At 43.0% G+C, this 16,332-nt stretch overlaps 1 protein-coding gene across 3 annotated transcripts in view; it reads left to right on the forward strand.

The window, feature by feature from the left end:
* The first annotated feature begins 4,245 nt into the window (after positions 1-4,245).
* Positions 4,246-16,332, forward strand: part of gpsm2 (G protein signaling modulator 2) — a 106,848-nt gene continuing 94,761 nt past the window's right edge. For 2 of the 3 annotated variants that reach the window (XM_038794799.1, XM_038794801.1), the window contains exon 1: positions 4,261-4,541. The gene's annotated coding sequence lies outside the window, so the exon portion shown is untranslated. Of the gene's footprint in view, positions 4,542-16,332 lie in introns of all 3 variants that reach the window. The other variant, XM_038794800.1, reaches the window with a different exon arrangement.

Below are 16,332 nucleotides of genomic sequence, written 5' to 3' on the forward strand. Positions count from 1 at the left end.
ATTAGTCAATACTACTGTGGCCTATGCAGTTTCAGAAGAGGAGACAATCCACTGTCCAGTGTTCACACCAGCAAGCAACTGAGACAACTGTTGAAACTTAGAAGTTTGGTCCGACTATAGTAAGACATTAAGAATGGTCCCACGACCAAAGGTAACATGTCCAGTTTGATACCAGTGTAGTGTTACAAGTCACAACCTTTTGAGTTTACCGATCATGGCTGATCACTTCAATATCTTCGACCTCATGATTCACAGTCAAAGGTACCGCTTCTCCTTTTCGGTGACCTCACGACCCTATGTACTGCTTGATATCCTTTGAAGTTGCCGACCATCTCAAATCACGAACTGTAACTTTATCTTTAAATTCACACACTCTTGCTGAAAACGTGGATTTCCAACTATGTCCAACTCGGGTGAACCAGCCCCCCCCCCCCACTCCTTTTCACATCCGTTTAACACTGCTTCGTTCCTTCATACACTGAGTGATTATTTGTTTGTTTCTTTATTGCATTTTTATTTGGTATTGCTCTTTTTTTAAAAATAATTATATTTTATTGTTAGAATACAACTCTCAGGAAAGAAGTTGGAGATTTATTTATCTAATTAATTATAATTTTTAAGGGCCCTTCAGAGATTCACGGGCCCCTTCTTGGCTCTCCGGGCCCCGGACCGATGTACCGGCTGAACCAAGACTACTGCTTGATATCCTTTGAAGTTGCCGACCATCTCAAATCACGAATTGTAACTTTATCTTTAAATTCACACACTCTTGCTGAAAACATGGAATTTCCTTAATTATGCCAGACCCGGGCCCCCCTATTCCACATCCTTGCACTACCTCCCCTGCTTCGTTCCTTTTCATGCACTGCTTATTTGTGTCCTGTTCTCTTTTTTTTCTTATTCCTTTTTATTACTAAAACAGTTGTCTGTGTTTGTTTCTTTATTGCATTTTTATTTGATATAGGGGGCCCACGTCATCAGGGGTCCACTTGCCATCGGGCAAGCTGACACCCTGGCCAGTCCGCCACTGGGTGCAAACCTTATTCCTTCGCGAAGAGAGGCGGCTGTACTCCAAATTGCTAGCAGCACCGACTGTAGTTCTGCCATATTCTCATCACCAATATGGCAGTCACGGAGGAGTCTGGAAAGGAGGGTCAAAAAAGGTTTACTTCCAACCCTTGGTTTAGGAAAATTATATCCAAGCAAAAGTCCAAGTTCCAGCCGGGACTATTCTGCGACCCAGACTCAAATCTGGGCCGGGTTTATCTTGTAGAATTAACAAGCCCGCTGAGGGGCGGAGGCCCAACAGAGGGTGAACTCGTACTCCACAAGGCTCACGGGGAGATTAATGGGGAAATATCAATTATCCACCAGTGAGTAACTGGATTATGGAAAATAACTTTAAAGAAATTTACTAGTTTACCATTTGCTAGTTTTATTGCAGTTTTTAGTAAATATGCAAAAGAAAAATAAATTAAAAAGCTTTTAAAGCCTAAAGGAACCAGTTTAATGTTTTGGTGCTCCTCAAAGGCATGCAAATGGTCAAAATTATAGCAAAACTAACAATGGTGATTCCCTGGACTGTTGCTAGTTTCGAGGTGAGATGCAGCTTCCAGCACAAAAGTTATGCTAGAACATTTATAAATCACTGGTCATGCCTCAGGTAGAGTATTGTGTCCAATTCCTAGTACTGAACAGTATTTTAGGAAGGCCTTGTAGAGATGCAGAGGAGATTTACTAGAATTATAGCAAATGAGGGGCTTCAGTTATCTGGAGAGACAGAGAAGCTAGATTTGATCTCCTCAAGAGCAAAGAACATAGAGCAACAGAACATTACAGCGCAGTACAGACCCTTCGGCCCTCGATGTTGCGCCGACCTGTGAAATCAATCTAAAGCCCATCTACACTATTCCATAATCATCCATATGTTTATCAAATGACCATTTAAATGCCCTTAATATTGGCGGGTCCACTACTGTTGCAGGCAGGGTATTCCATGCCCCTACTACTCTCTGAGTAAAGAACCTACCTCTGACATCTGTCCTATATCTATCTCCCCTCAATTTAAAGCTATGTCCCCTCGTGCTAGAGATGATGGGTGTGATCTTCCCAAAGGTTTCAAGGTAGATTTAATACAGGCTTTCATAACTGCATAAAATGCTTGTTAGGTTGCAGCTAGAGTACTGTGTGCAGTTCTGGTCACCACATTGTAGGAAGGATGTGTTTGCACGAGAAAGAGTGCAGAGAAGATTCACCAGGATATTGCCTGGGCTGGAGGGTTTCAGCTATGGAGAGACTGCTGTTGTTCTCCTTAGAGCAGAGAAGGCTGAGGGGGATGTATTTGAGGTGTACAAAATTAAGAGGGACATAGAAAAAGTGGAAAGGAAGAAGTTTTTCCCCTTAGTAGAGGGGTCAGTAACCAGGGGACATAGATTTATGGTAATGGCCAGAAGATTAAGGGGAGATTTGAGGAAAGCTTTTTCACCCAGAGGGTGGTGGGAATCTGGAACTCACTGCCTGAAGGGGTGGGGGAGACAGAAATCCTCACAACATTTAAGATGTGGAGATGCTGGCGTTGGAATGGGGTGACACAGTAAGAATTCTTACAACACCAGGTTAGAGTCCAACATGTTTGTTTCAAACACTAGCTTTCGAAGCGCTGCTCCGAAATTCACTTGATCATTCACCTGAGGAAGGAGCAACATCTAAGAAACATTTAGATGAACACTTGAAACCATAGCATACAAGGCTACGGACCTTTTTAAAATTCATTTACGGGAAGTGGACTGGTTAGGCCAGCATTTGTTGCCCATCCCTAGTTGCCCTTCAGAAAGTGATGGTGAGTTGCTTTCTTAAACTGCTGCAGTCACTGAGCTGTAGGTACACCCACAGTGCTGCTAGGGAGGGAGTTCCAGAATTTTGCCCCAGTGACAGTGAAGGAATGGCGATATATTTCCAAGTCAGGGTGGTGAGTGACTTGAAGGGCAACTTCTAGGTGGTGAGGTTCCCAGGTATCTGCTGCTCTTGTACTTCTCGATGGTATTGGTCTTGGGTTTGGAAGGTGCTGTCTGAGGAATTTTGGCAAGTTACTGCAGTGTATCTTGCTGTCAATGTTCATTGGTGACGAAGGGTTGAAGGGGGAGCAATCAAGTGGCTGCCTTGTCCTGGATGGTGTCAAATGTTGTTGGAGCTGCACTCTTCCAGGCAAGTGGAGAATATTCCATTACACTCCTGACTTGTGCCGTGTAGATGGTGGACAAGCTTTGGGGGGGGGGGGGGGGGGGGGGTCAGGAGGTGAGTAACTCGCTGTAGGACTCCTAGCCTATGACCTGCCCTGGTAGCCACAGCATTAATAGGGCTAGTCCAGTTCAGTTTCTGATCAATTGTAGCTCCCAGGATATTGATTGTGGGGGATTCAGCGGTGTTAATACCACTGAATGTCATGGGGCGATGGTTAGATCTTCTCTTGTAGAGATTGTCATTGCCTGGCACTTGTGTGGCATGAATTTGTTACTTGTCAGCCCAGGCCTAGATATTTCCCAGATCTTGCTGCATTTGGACATGGACTGCTTCATTAGCTGAGGAGTTGCGAATGGTGCTGAACATTTGCAGTCCTCCATAAACATCCCCACTTCTGAGTTTATGATGGAAGGGATGGTCATTGATAAATCAGCCGAAGATGGTTTGGCCCTGAGTAATTCCTGCAGTGATGTCCTGAAGCTGAGGTAATTGACCTCCAACCACCACAACCACCTTTGTGCCAGGTATGACTCCAGCCAGCGGAGAGACCCCCCTCTCCCACCCCCATTTACTCCGTGTTGGAAAGTGGAATGAGAATAGATAGGTGCTTGATGGCTAGTGCAGATATGATGGACCCAAGGGCTTCTTGCTGCGCAGTGTAACTCTATGATTCTACAATAAAGCTGATAGAAAGTTTCTCATGGAGGAGTGTCAATCATAGAGGACAAGCCAATTTAATATTAACTTTCAAAAGAAAATTGGCTAATTAAAAAAAAAATTCACTTGCAGGAAAAAGACTGAGTAATCGGATAGTCCTTTAACAAAGAAGTCGGATGGGCCGAATGGCCCCCGCGGGTTCCGGTATTCCCATTTCCTCCCGCCGGGGTTGCAGCTGCTCCGTCACCATAACAACAGCTAGCAAACCCCGCCCCCTCCCGTCCCAGCTCCGATTCAAATCTCAGCCAATGCGAGCACGGGGACCGCTCATTAGCCTAATTTATGTAACCGCCGCTGAGGCTGGGCGAGCTCCCGGAGGACAGCTTCTAACTGTAAAAACCTGTCAGAGTGCGGCCGGGGCTGAGCGGCAGCACCGGGAGGATTTAAAACTTAGGACAGGTGAGCAAAGGCTTCTCAGATCAGAAGAGGATCAAAGCTGCAATCCCCGGGTTCAAACACCAGCGCCTTCTTCACTCGTTCACTCAGAGCGAGGTTCGCATTCGGAGTGCGATCCGTTTGGGGCTCGGCCTCACTGACATACCCCGGCCTCCAGACCCCTCGAGGAGACAGGGATTGAGATAGTGGTCAGTATGAAACATCTCTCCCCTCCTTCTCCTTCTTGTTTGGCTCCTCATTCTCCCCATATCACTTTTTAACTACCTCGATGTGTCCAAATTCATGTGTTTCGCCATTCTTTCTCTCTCTCCCCCTTAGCCTTTTTCTGTTTAATCAGAATCGAGTTTGCCTCTGCAAGTTTTCCTTTTAGCCTGTCTTTTACTCAGTATTGGAGTTTTTATTTGGGGTGTTAGTAGTAAGAGAAAGGAAGGTGATGGAAGCAAAGCTTTTTTTTAAAGGTGTGCCATTCTGCTAAACGTTGACAAGCTAACCCGGGCTAAAAGGTGATTTTTTTTTTCATAGAATTTATAGTGCAGAAGGAGGCCATTCGGCCCATCGAGTCTGCACCGGCTCCTGGAAAGAGCACCCCACCCAAGGTTAACACTTCCACCCTATCCCCATAACCCAGTAACCCCACCCAACACTAAGGGCAATTTTGGACACTAAGGGCAATTTATTACGACCAATCCACCTAACCTGCACATCTTTGGACTGTGGGAGGAAACCGGAGCACCCGGAGGAAACCCACGCACACACGGGGAGGATGTGCAGACTCCGCACAGACAGTGACCCAAGCCGGAATCGAACCTGGGACCCTGGAGCTGTGAAGCGATTGTGCTATCCACAATGCATCAGTGTTTATTCTAAGTACTCATCCGCCCATTCTGTGCAGTTCTGCTCTCCTTTTCTGGGGAAGGATGTTCTTGCTCTCGAGGGTGTGCAGCGAAAGTTTACCAGACTGATTCCAGGGATGACGGGACTAACGTATGAGGAGAGATTGACTAGGTTTGGATAGTTTTTGCTGGAGTTCAGACGAATGAGGGGGGGATCTCATAGAGATCAAGACTAGGTAGGGTGAAGTTCCCGATGGTGTGTGTGTCCAAAACCAGGGGTCACCGTCTGAGGATTTGGGGTGACCATTTACGACAGGGATGAGGAGACATTTCTTCACCCAAAGAGTGGCGAGCCTGTAGAATTCATTACCACAGGAAGTAGTTGAGGCTAAGACATTGAATACATTCAAGAGGTGGCTGGATATTGCACTTGAGATGAATGGGATCAAGGGTTATGGGGAGAAAGTGGGATTAGGCAATTGAGTTGGATGATCAGCCATGATCATGATGAATGAAGGAGCAGGCTTGAAGGGCTGACTGGCCTCCTCCTGCATCTTCTATGTTTCTATGAACCTCCCAGGGGTAATCTTTATTCAGATTACTCCATAGTGCCCAAATTTAGCATTGGAAATTTATTAATGAGATGCATGAGGCTGCCAGTACTGTGACAATATTAAAGTAAATATGTAATCTGAAGGAGGATGTCGTATTCAATTTGGAGTTGGGGACATTGAGTTTGAACAAAAGGACAAACAGTTGGTAACTGAGGAAATGTTAGAATGCAAATTTGCATGTTTGAATACCACCAAGTCTTAAAGTTAATACCGTATATACTCGCGTATCCTGCGATCTCGCGTATCATGCGACCCCTAAATTTTCGTCCCCAAAACATGATTTTATCATATATCTTATGTATCATGCGAGTCACTTTTTTGAGATACCAGATGACACTAGGCTAGGCTTTCCGTCGTAAACAACCGAATGAGAAACAGCTGTTTGGCTGTTTCTAATCACGATAATAAACAGTTATCTAACACGTAACAAGTACCGTAACACATAACAATGATCGAATACATTCTACCCTTAGCCACTATGGCTGCAAAGCTGTTTGGTGTCGGAGAAAGCTGTGTCCGAAACTGGAGAAAACAAAAAGAAAAATTGAAGGAAACTCCTTCCTATAAATGCGCAAATCGCGGGTCGAAATGTCATTGGCCGCAGTTAGAAGATAAAGTATCAAAGTGGATGTCCGAAAATCGAGAAAATGGTTATATTATAACACGATCTAAAATAAGACTTTATGCTTTACGAGAAGCAAGAAAAATGGGCATTCATGTGTTTACTGCAAGTCCCGGATGGTGTACGTGGTTCATGAAAAGACATGACTTTGTGTTAAGAAGAAAAACAAAAATTGCACAGAAACTCCCAAAAGAATTAGAAGAAAAAGTGACTAGTTTTCAAACATCGCAAAGCTAACAGCTATAAGTTATCGTGCATTGGAAACATGGATGAGACACCCGTGAATTTTGATATGCCATCAAACTCAATCGTTAATAAAGTCGGCGAGAAAAGTATTTTTATCAAAACTACAGGGCATGAAAAGACACATTTTACGGTTGTACTAACGTGTATGGCAGATGGGACGAAACTTCCTCCAATGGTTATCTTTAAACGGAAATTAATGCCCAAACTAAAACTTCCAAATGGTATCATTGTCCATGTCCATGAAAAAGGATGGATGAACGATAATGGCTGCAAGATTTGGCTGAAGAGAGTTTGGGAATCAAGAGCAGGTGGTTTATGACGCCAAAAAAGTTTACTTGTGTGGGATATGTTTAGGTCACATCGAGTGGATTCTGTTGTGAAAGCTGTTCGCGAATCGAACACCGATATAGCAATCGTTCCAGCTGGCTTGACTAGCATCGTTCAGCCACTTGACGTATCCATTAATAAGCCATTTAAAGACAATATAAGAAAGAAATGGAATGACTGGATGATGGAAGGAGAGAAATCATTTACGAAGGGAGGGAATATGAAGGCTCCGGATTTGCCTCTACTGTGTTTGTGGGTAAAAGAAGCATGGGCTGAGATAGATGGAGATTTGATTGTTAAAGCATTTAAAAAATGTGGAATAGCAAATGCTTTGGATGGAAGTGAAGATGATGCTTTATTCGAAGATGCAGGAGAAGAGGATGAAAATATTGAAGACCTGGAAGATGATCAGTATGACGACTGCCTCGATGAAGAAGAATTCCAAGCTTTATTTGATGATGACACTGATAACAATGAAAGCGAATTTGAAGGATTTTAGTTTACCTGTAATAGTTTGTTTTAATAGTGTTTTTATTTTATTAAATGTTAATTAACCTACATATGTATTCCTGTCTTATATTTCATTATGTCCAAAAATCAATATAATAGTTTCATTAACTACTGGGTACTATTTGACTTACCGTAAATGGATACGGTCTGCTTAACAGCCTAACAGCCTAATCTTAGCCAGCACTTCACACCCGCAAATTTTGTATCTCGCGTATCATGCGACCCCCCAAATTTAGGTTACAATTTAGGTTTTCAAAAGTCGCATGATACGCGAGTATATACGGTACATTGAAAAATAGTGGCAAGTAGAAATTATAAATTGTAAAATAATAGTAAGTAGACAAAATGTATCAGAGTTTTCTCTTACCCCCATCTCCAGCACAGTATATACAGGAATTTCAAGTTTGGCAGATTGCACTTCCATAATAATAATAATAATAATAAATAATTGCTTATTGTCACAAGTAGGCTTCAATGAAGTTACTGTGAAAAGCCCCTAGTCGCCAAATTCCGGTGCCTGTTCGGGGAGGCCTGTATGGGAATTGAATCTGTGCTGCTGGCCTTGTTCTGAATAACAATCCAGCTGTGAACCCCTCCCCCCAACCTTTTCTATCCATTTAAATTAATGATGGATATTAGGCAGTCTGTTAAGGACTGTGCTTTTCTTTGCCTAATTGGCAAAGTTTCTGTAACCGTTGGGTCCAGTCAATCCAACTGCTCCAAGTGCAGCATTGGTAAAGTCTAACCTGAAATTGCTGTAACCTGTTTTACTTTGTGATGTAATGCAACAAAAAGACAGCAAATATTTATGGTGAAAATTGTCATTTTAGCAAGAGTGTGCAAGTCATCTGAATCAATATTCTTGTAATATTTTCAAATTGTGCACACAAGATCATCTTAAATTAACTGAAAAGAATATGATTTTTGTACATCGTGTTGTTTAGATATATCTTGGTGTAACTGCTTCTGAGTGGATTAAATAACAGCTAATCATTTTTGTGATGCTGTACTTTGTTTTCATCAAAGCTGTTTCATACCTAGTATTAGAGTTTGGACCACAGATGCAAAGTGTTTATAGTGTAGGACTTTATATATTTTTTTGCAAATTGTAACCTTAGAATCATAGAATTTACAGTGTAGAAGGAGGCCTTTGGCCCATCAAGTCTGCAACGGCCCTGAGAAAGAGCACCCTACTTAAGCCCACACCTCCACCTTATTCCCTCCGGGAGCACCCGGAGGAAACCCACGCAGAACGGGGAGAACGTACAAACTCCATACAGTCACCCAGGTCCCTGGAGCTGTGAGGCAGCAGTGTTAACCACTGTGCCACCGTGCTGCACACTTGCTGAATAATTACAGCAAAATACTGTACTGAAGAGTAGTGAACTGTTCCTAGATTTTCACAGTAACCTCATTACAGTGTTAATGTAAGGCTACTTGTGACACTAATAAAGATTATTAGTGCTTTCAATGCAGATGTTACAGAGCTTTCATTTTAAAGATCATTTTCTAGCTAGTCTGCATTACACTTGAACCCTATCACACTATTCTGTCAATTAACATTATTCCGCATTGTGATCATCTGTATACCTGATCTAGCGTACAACAATTAAAATATGCCATTGGGCAACATATGGCAATCACCAGTACCACATGCAAATTACTGTTCAAAAGATGGTAACTCAGTAACTGAATTTGATGCTTCATTAATTTCAGTTCTAGAAAGCAAACCTGTATAAATTTAGAGTACCCAATTCTTTTTTTCCAATTTAACATGGCCAATCTACCTACTCTACACATCTTTGGGTTGTGGGGGTGAGACCCACGCAGACACGGGGAGAAACTCCACAGTGGGCTGGGATTGAACCCAGGTTGCCTCGGTGTCATGAGGCAACAGTGCTAACCACTGCACCACCGTGTTAGGCCTTGAAAGCAAACTGAGATAAAGTTTTACTTGACTCAATGTCAAAATAACTTGAGTAACCTCCTAAATAACAACTAATTTTCCAGAATTTCTTCATACTGTTTTATTCAAAATTCCTATTTATTCATCAAAATGTGAAAACGGCTGATACCCCTGGCTAAGATCAGAGGATGTGGAGTCAGGGGAGGAAAAGAGGAGAACAGAGAATAGGAGTTAAGGATAGCTACTCTGTCAAAATGTGGGCATTGGTGTTCTACAACAATTTGGGCAGGGGTAAATCAGAAAATGCTGGAAATACTTAAGTTAGGTAGCATTACTTGGAAGGAAAAATAGAGTTAACAGACTGGAGTTTTGAGGTGGGAGGAGAAGCACGGGGCATACTGCTTGCCCACCCTTTGGAAGAAAAGTCTGTTCCTACTGATTGCCTTTAAATAAGGCCACCCTGCAGTGATAAAACTCTTGATGGCCTAAATAAACATATTTTGGGAAGTGTTGTGGTGCCCCTGATACACAAAAAGCACCCTCTGAATGATGTACCATCCCTTCATTTCCATCCTTCAAGTTTATTTTTAAAATTGGCCTTCCCGCACTGCTGGCCACTGCCCAACATATGGCAGTGGAGTTGGATTGATGGCCTTGTGCCCATTTAATGGCCACTTGAGACCCTCAATAGGCCTAGGAGTGGGTAGTCTACTGGGCATCTTGCCTGCTTGCATTATGGAGACCAGATTGGCGGTGCACTGGAGGGCGGTGGGCTAGCTGCAACATATTTTACGTGCCACCCTATCAAAAACACACCTCAGGGAGGGGCCATAAAATCCAATCCAATATTTAAGCTAGATGTCCTTTTGTAAGAACTGGTTTGTCAAAACACTTGAGCTGGAATCAGTATTCATAATTTAAATAAACAATTTGTGCTTGAGAATCGGAAGTACATTTCTAGAGGGATCTAATTCAGAAACCAAGAAGTTGTGTTAGACTTGCATTGAACCTTGGTTAGATCACAACCTGGTGGCAGTGCCACCCAGGCACCACCACCCTGGCAGTGCACCTGCCAGCTTGGCAGTACCACCCTGGTACTTTGGCAGTGCAGGGTTGCAGTGACGTGGTGCCAGCCTGGCGGTGCCCGTGGAACAGATGGAGGGACAGTGGGACCACCCTGCACTATCCCTGGCCACCAAGGGGCCTCTGGCCTTGGGTAACTCCTTGAGTGCTGTTCTGCCTGATCTACGGTTGTGTGGATCAGTACTGACTGGTGCCTGGCTATGGCCTCCCTGGGGAGGCCGGTAGATCCCGAGAGGCCGGAAGATACCGGGTACATCGGCCTTGATTAGGTTTAAGGCCTGCTTATGTGAGGCGTCTTGGTGGGTTCCTGAACCTGACGCCTCGCGGGACTTTGGTAGATCCCACGCGGCGTCGTGGTTGTCAGGAAGCCATGGGGAGGCTTCACCCGGTATCTACCAGCCACACCGCGCTCCCATTGGGTCACGACGTGGCGGGTAGATTGTGTCCCATAAACGTAAGACAGTACAAATAAAATCAAAATTTCAGATTACCCAAAGAGAGAGCGAATATGGGACTTGTAACCGTAATAAGTTGCTTAAGTGAATAGCATAGATGCACTTAACGGGAAGTCCTTTGCACGAAAGAGGGTGAAAGGAATAGAAGATTATGTAGATGCAGTCGGAAGAGCGAGCTTAAATACAAGCATAGATCAGTTGGCTCTTATGTAATGTAATTAAGTTTAAAGTATAGGTTACAAGTATGTCTTGATAATTTTATTTAATAGTGATCAATTTCTCACTGTCCTACAGATTATTCAATGAAGAAATTATCTGATCTCACTAGGTCCAAATATATTTACAAGCGCTAGGAACTGAATATATTGTCAGTCTAAATTCAGTTAGTCACACTCCCTGTTCTGAGTCAGAAAGTTGATTTGAAGTCGCACTCCAGACTTGTGTACATAATCTAGGCTGACATCAATGTGGTACTGAGGAAATGTTGCATCCTCGAGGTACTGCTTTTTGGATGATACTTTAACCCAATGACTTGTTTGCTCTCTCTGGTATATGTTAGTATCCCATGACTGTATTCTGAGAAGTGGAATAAACCCTGGTGTCCTGTCTAATAATTTTCTCCTCAACACCATCAGTAAAACGGATTATTTGGTCATTATCTCATTGTTAGTTTGTGGGCCCTTGCCGTGTTTCCTATATTACAACAGTGAATGCACTTCATTGACTGTCCTGAGGTTGTGATGAGCACTATATAAATGCAAGCTGTTTTCCCTTATGGATATATTGAAAAACAGCTTCTGTGAATCTTAATTTAAAGACCAGAATTGGAATATGCTACTCCCTGATGTGCAACCTCAAAAGAAGCTATGATAATTAGCCCTTTTGCTGCTCTGTTACACAAGTAAAATTCTCTTCAGATTCTAGTATGGACTAGTGCTTCAAAGGATTATGACACTTTGATAATATCTAAACTGCCATGTTGATAATTATGTTTATCTAAACTGCCATGTTGATAATTATGCTTATCATTTGGTACAACAGTAATTATAACACAAGTTCTTCAGCCAGCATTTATGTAGAGACAAAGGTAACCATTTTGGGACTCCGTTAAAAAAAAACGAACGTGTATTGTTGATATGTTGGATCTTTTGGGTTTAACATTTGTAAGATCACAAGATGGGTTCAGATGAAGAAGGTCCTTTTTAAGATTGTTCTTCCAAAGTAACAACCGTACGTCCTTCCCAATGCAACTTCCGGTTGTTTCCGTTTTGTAATCTCATTGACCAATGCCAATCTGCTGTTCATGATTGTATAAAATAAATACTTTCCTATTGTGTTCAAATCTTGCCATTCAGGTCCCTGAACCTATACCAATTTATCCTGCTTCCTTGGTATGTCTAAGAATAAGAAATCCAAAACAATATTTTATCTTGCTTGCTTGCTGCTGCAATGCCCCTTTAGGATATGTGTCTTCAGGGTTGAAGAGCCCTCACTTAGCTAGTCATAGCTCTTCTCTCATGACACCAGATTTGTTAATGTTCTCTGTGATGTCCATTTGGCTTGTGTGGTTTCTTGTGGAGGGGTAACTATGACTGATTGTAATATTCTATGATGTGGAGATGCCGGCGTTGGATTGGGGTGAGCACAGTAAGAAGTCTTCCAACACCAGGTTAAAGCCCAACAGGTTTGCTTCAAATGCCAGCTTTCGGAGCACTGCTCCCTCCTCAGGTGCTCATTCACCTGAGGAAGGAGCAGTGCTCCGAAAGCTAGTGTTTGAAACAAACCTGTTGGACTTTAACCTGGTGTTGTAAGACTTTTTACTGTAATATTCTAGGTTCAGCTTGCCCAAAGTACAATGGAGCATCAGCATGATTTCTGGAGACTTTAACTCACTTAATTTGCATATGTTATCATTAATATTTATGTGCTGCATTTGCACATTCTCAATATTCAGGTCCACTTTCATTTGTTGTTTATGGCCCTGACCACAATGTGTTTTGCTAGAAGTGGTTTAATGAAGATCTAATGATGTAGAATGATTGTAGTGTTTCATGGAACCTACTAATTACCATGTACAGAAAGCTAAACATCCTAATGGAGCATGGAATTTTATTTGAGAATTTATTTTCTGTAAATTGGATTTTAAAATATATTTTGAGGGGATGGGGTTCTGACTGTTTTCATAAATTTAAGAATTTTTGTTTTTGTGTTTTTTTTTCATTGGTGATTTACTGTTTGAATCCAAATCCCTACTTCTACCCCAGGGCTACTGCTGTCCTAAAGTAACTCTAGTCAAGGTAGACTTGATTGTCAGATTATGTTGCAATTCTTTGTTAGTTGACCCACTTAGCTCCTATACAGATATTTCTATACGTAACAGGCAGATTTGGTATAATTCAGCCCAGAGCCTCTATGCTTGTTAAGTGGGCTGGCCAAACATTTCTCCTTTATCAACGCTGTTCCAGTGTCCAGAAAGAGATTCCACACCTATTTGTCGCACGAGTTGTTTGTTAATGCCAGAATTACTTTTGTTTCTCATTTACACTATAATGTCAATCATCTATCTGTTTCATTGAGGGTTGAGACCTTTTTGCACCCCTTTGATCGTTGGTAGATATTAAAACTAATTTTAACTAAGGTCATGCAGGACACTTGAAATAAAACCACAATTCTTGTATGGGATTAAAAATATTTGTAACTATATTGTTATGACTCCATTAGAACTAACATTTTCTTGTAATATAATTTTAATATGTTTTAGCACTATTTCCCTGCACTTGTTTCAACTTGCATTGTTAGAGGTCCATGCTCTGGAGGTGCATCCAAATTATTAGTTTGAAGAGAATATTGCAGTTACAACTGAGAATTTTGAATTAAGTTTTCCTTTCTCTTCCAAAAAAAGGTTTTAAAATTTTAATTTGGATAGTGTTTCATTGGTGTTAAAAATGTAGATGTCCTTTGGACCTCGGGTTTTATTTACAATCTGGAGAGTTTGTTGCATTTGGTAACACAAGCCTGGAAATGGTGCTATCACATGAATGATTGATGTGCCCGTATCAAATTACTGTTTCCACTATTGACAATAAATGTGTTAATACATCTATTTAAAAATAAGGAGGAATTAATTGTGCATATTGTGTGTTCCTACATTAACATTTATACAAAGTAATTTCCAGGCTAAATTCTTGATAAAACACCAACTGTATGGGTTGTATAAGGTGTTTTATGTGTTGATTAATGCCACAACAAGCCCACTCTAATATTTAATGACTTTCTTGATGCTAGAACTTATGAAGAATTCCAGGTAAGTTTTTATATGCTAATTTGGCACAATCCATTTTATTTTTTAAAATATTTTTATTAGGGTATTTGCAATTTTTATACTAACAATAACAGTGACATACACATGGTACAATAAACAGTTCCACCCCCATCGCAATCTTCACACACCCCAACCATAAAATATCAGTCTGCACTCGCCCCCTCCGTTTGGCATTCTGCTTCTGCTGACATTTTAATTTTCCCCTCAAGTCAACGAACGGCTGCCACCCGTCCGGGTGAACCCTAACATTGACCCTCTTAAGGCAAACTTTATTTTCTCGAGACTGAGAAACCCAGTCATGTCACTAACCCAGGTCTCTGCACTCTGGGTCTTTGAGTCCCTCCACATTAATAAGATCCGTCTCCGGGCTACCAGGGAGGCAAAGGCCAAAACGTCGGCCTCTTTCACCCCTTGAACTCCTGGCTCTTCTGACACTCCAAAGATCGCCACCTCTGGACTTGGCACCATCTGTGTTTTGAGTACTGTGGACAATCACCCTCGCGAAACACTGCCAAAACCCGCATGCCCAAAACACGTGGACATGATTTGCTGGGCTTCCCGTGCACCTCTGACACCTGCCCTCTACCCCAAAAAACGTACTCATCGGGCCGCTGTCATGTGTGCCCGGTGGACAACCTTGAACTGTATCAGGCTAAGTCAGGCACATGATGAGGATGTATTAACCCTGTTTAGGGCGTCCGCCCACAGACCCGCCTCTATCTCTCCCCCGAGCTCGTCTTCCCACTTGCCCTTGAGTTCTTCCACCAGAGTTTCCTCTGATTTCAAAAGTTCCTGGTAGATATCTGATGCCTTCCCCTCTCCCACCCATGTACTGGAGACGACTCTGTCCTGTATCCCCCGTGGCGGGCAGCAGCGGGAAGGCCGGAACCTGCCTTCTCAAGAAGTCTCGTACCTGCAGATACCTAAATCCACTCCCTGCTGGCAGTTCAAATTTATCCTCCAAGGCCTTCAAGCTGGGGAAGCTCCCGTCTATAAATAGATTCCCCCATCCTCCGAATTCCTGCCCTTTGCCATCTCCGGAACCCACCAGCCTACCCGGTACAAACCGATGGTTATTATAAATCGGGGTTTGAACCGATGCTCCCTCCACTCTCTCTCGTATCTCCTCCACCGCCCCCAGATTCTCACAGCCGCCACCACTACCGGACTTGTGGAGTAGCGGGCCGGTGAGAACAGAAGAGGTGCCATTATCAGTGCTCCCAAACTTGTGTCTTTGCATGACGCCACCTCCATTCCTCCTCTCCCACCCCCCACACTCCCCACTTCCTAATCATGGCAATGTTAGCCGGCCAGTAGTAATTGCAGAAGTTCGGCAGTGCCCTCCCCTCATGTGCGCTCCAGCAACACTTTCTTCACTCGTGGGGTTTTACCCGCCCACACAAAGCCCAAAATAACCTTATTTACACATTTAAAAAAGGCCCTTGGGATGAAGATGGTGAGGCACTGAAAGGCAAACAGAAATTTGGGGTGAACTGTCATTTTCACGGTCTGTACCCTCCCCGCCAGTGATAGCGGATGCATGTCCCATCTCTTAAAGTCCTCTTTCATTTGTTCTACGAGCCGGGATAGGTTTAACTTGTGCAGTGCCTCCCATTCCCGAGCCACCTGGATTCCCAGATATCAAAACCTCCTTCCTACCATTCTAAACGGTAGCTCTCCCAGTCTCTTCTCCTGCCCTCTCGTCTGTATCGTGAACATCTCGCTTTTCCCCATGTTCAATTTATACCCTGAGAAATTACCAAATTCCCTGAGGATCTGCATAGCTTCCCCCATCCCCTCCAACGGGTCTGAAATATACAAGAGCAGGTCATCTGCATAAAGCGAGACTTGTTGGCGAGAGGACGCCCTTCTCTCTTGCTTCATTAAATGTCCTCACCAGCCGTGGGCTAAGTATCTCCAAAAACCTCTTTTGGAATTCCACTGGGTAGCCGTCTAGCCCCAGGGCCTTGCCCAACTATATGCCTCCATCCTCTCCATTATTTCCTCAATTTCAATTGGGGCTCCCAGCCCTTCCACCAGATCCTCATCCACATTCAGGAA

Source organism: Scyliorhinus canicula, chromosome 4 (genome assembly GCF_902713615.1).
Source record: "Scyliorhinus canicula chromosome 4, sScyCan1.1, whole genome shotgun sequence".
NCBI lineage: Eukaryota > Metazoa > Chordata > Chondrichthyes > Carcharhiniformes > Scyliorhinidae > Scyliorhinus > Scyliorhinus canicula.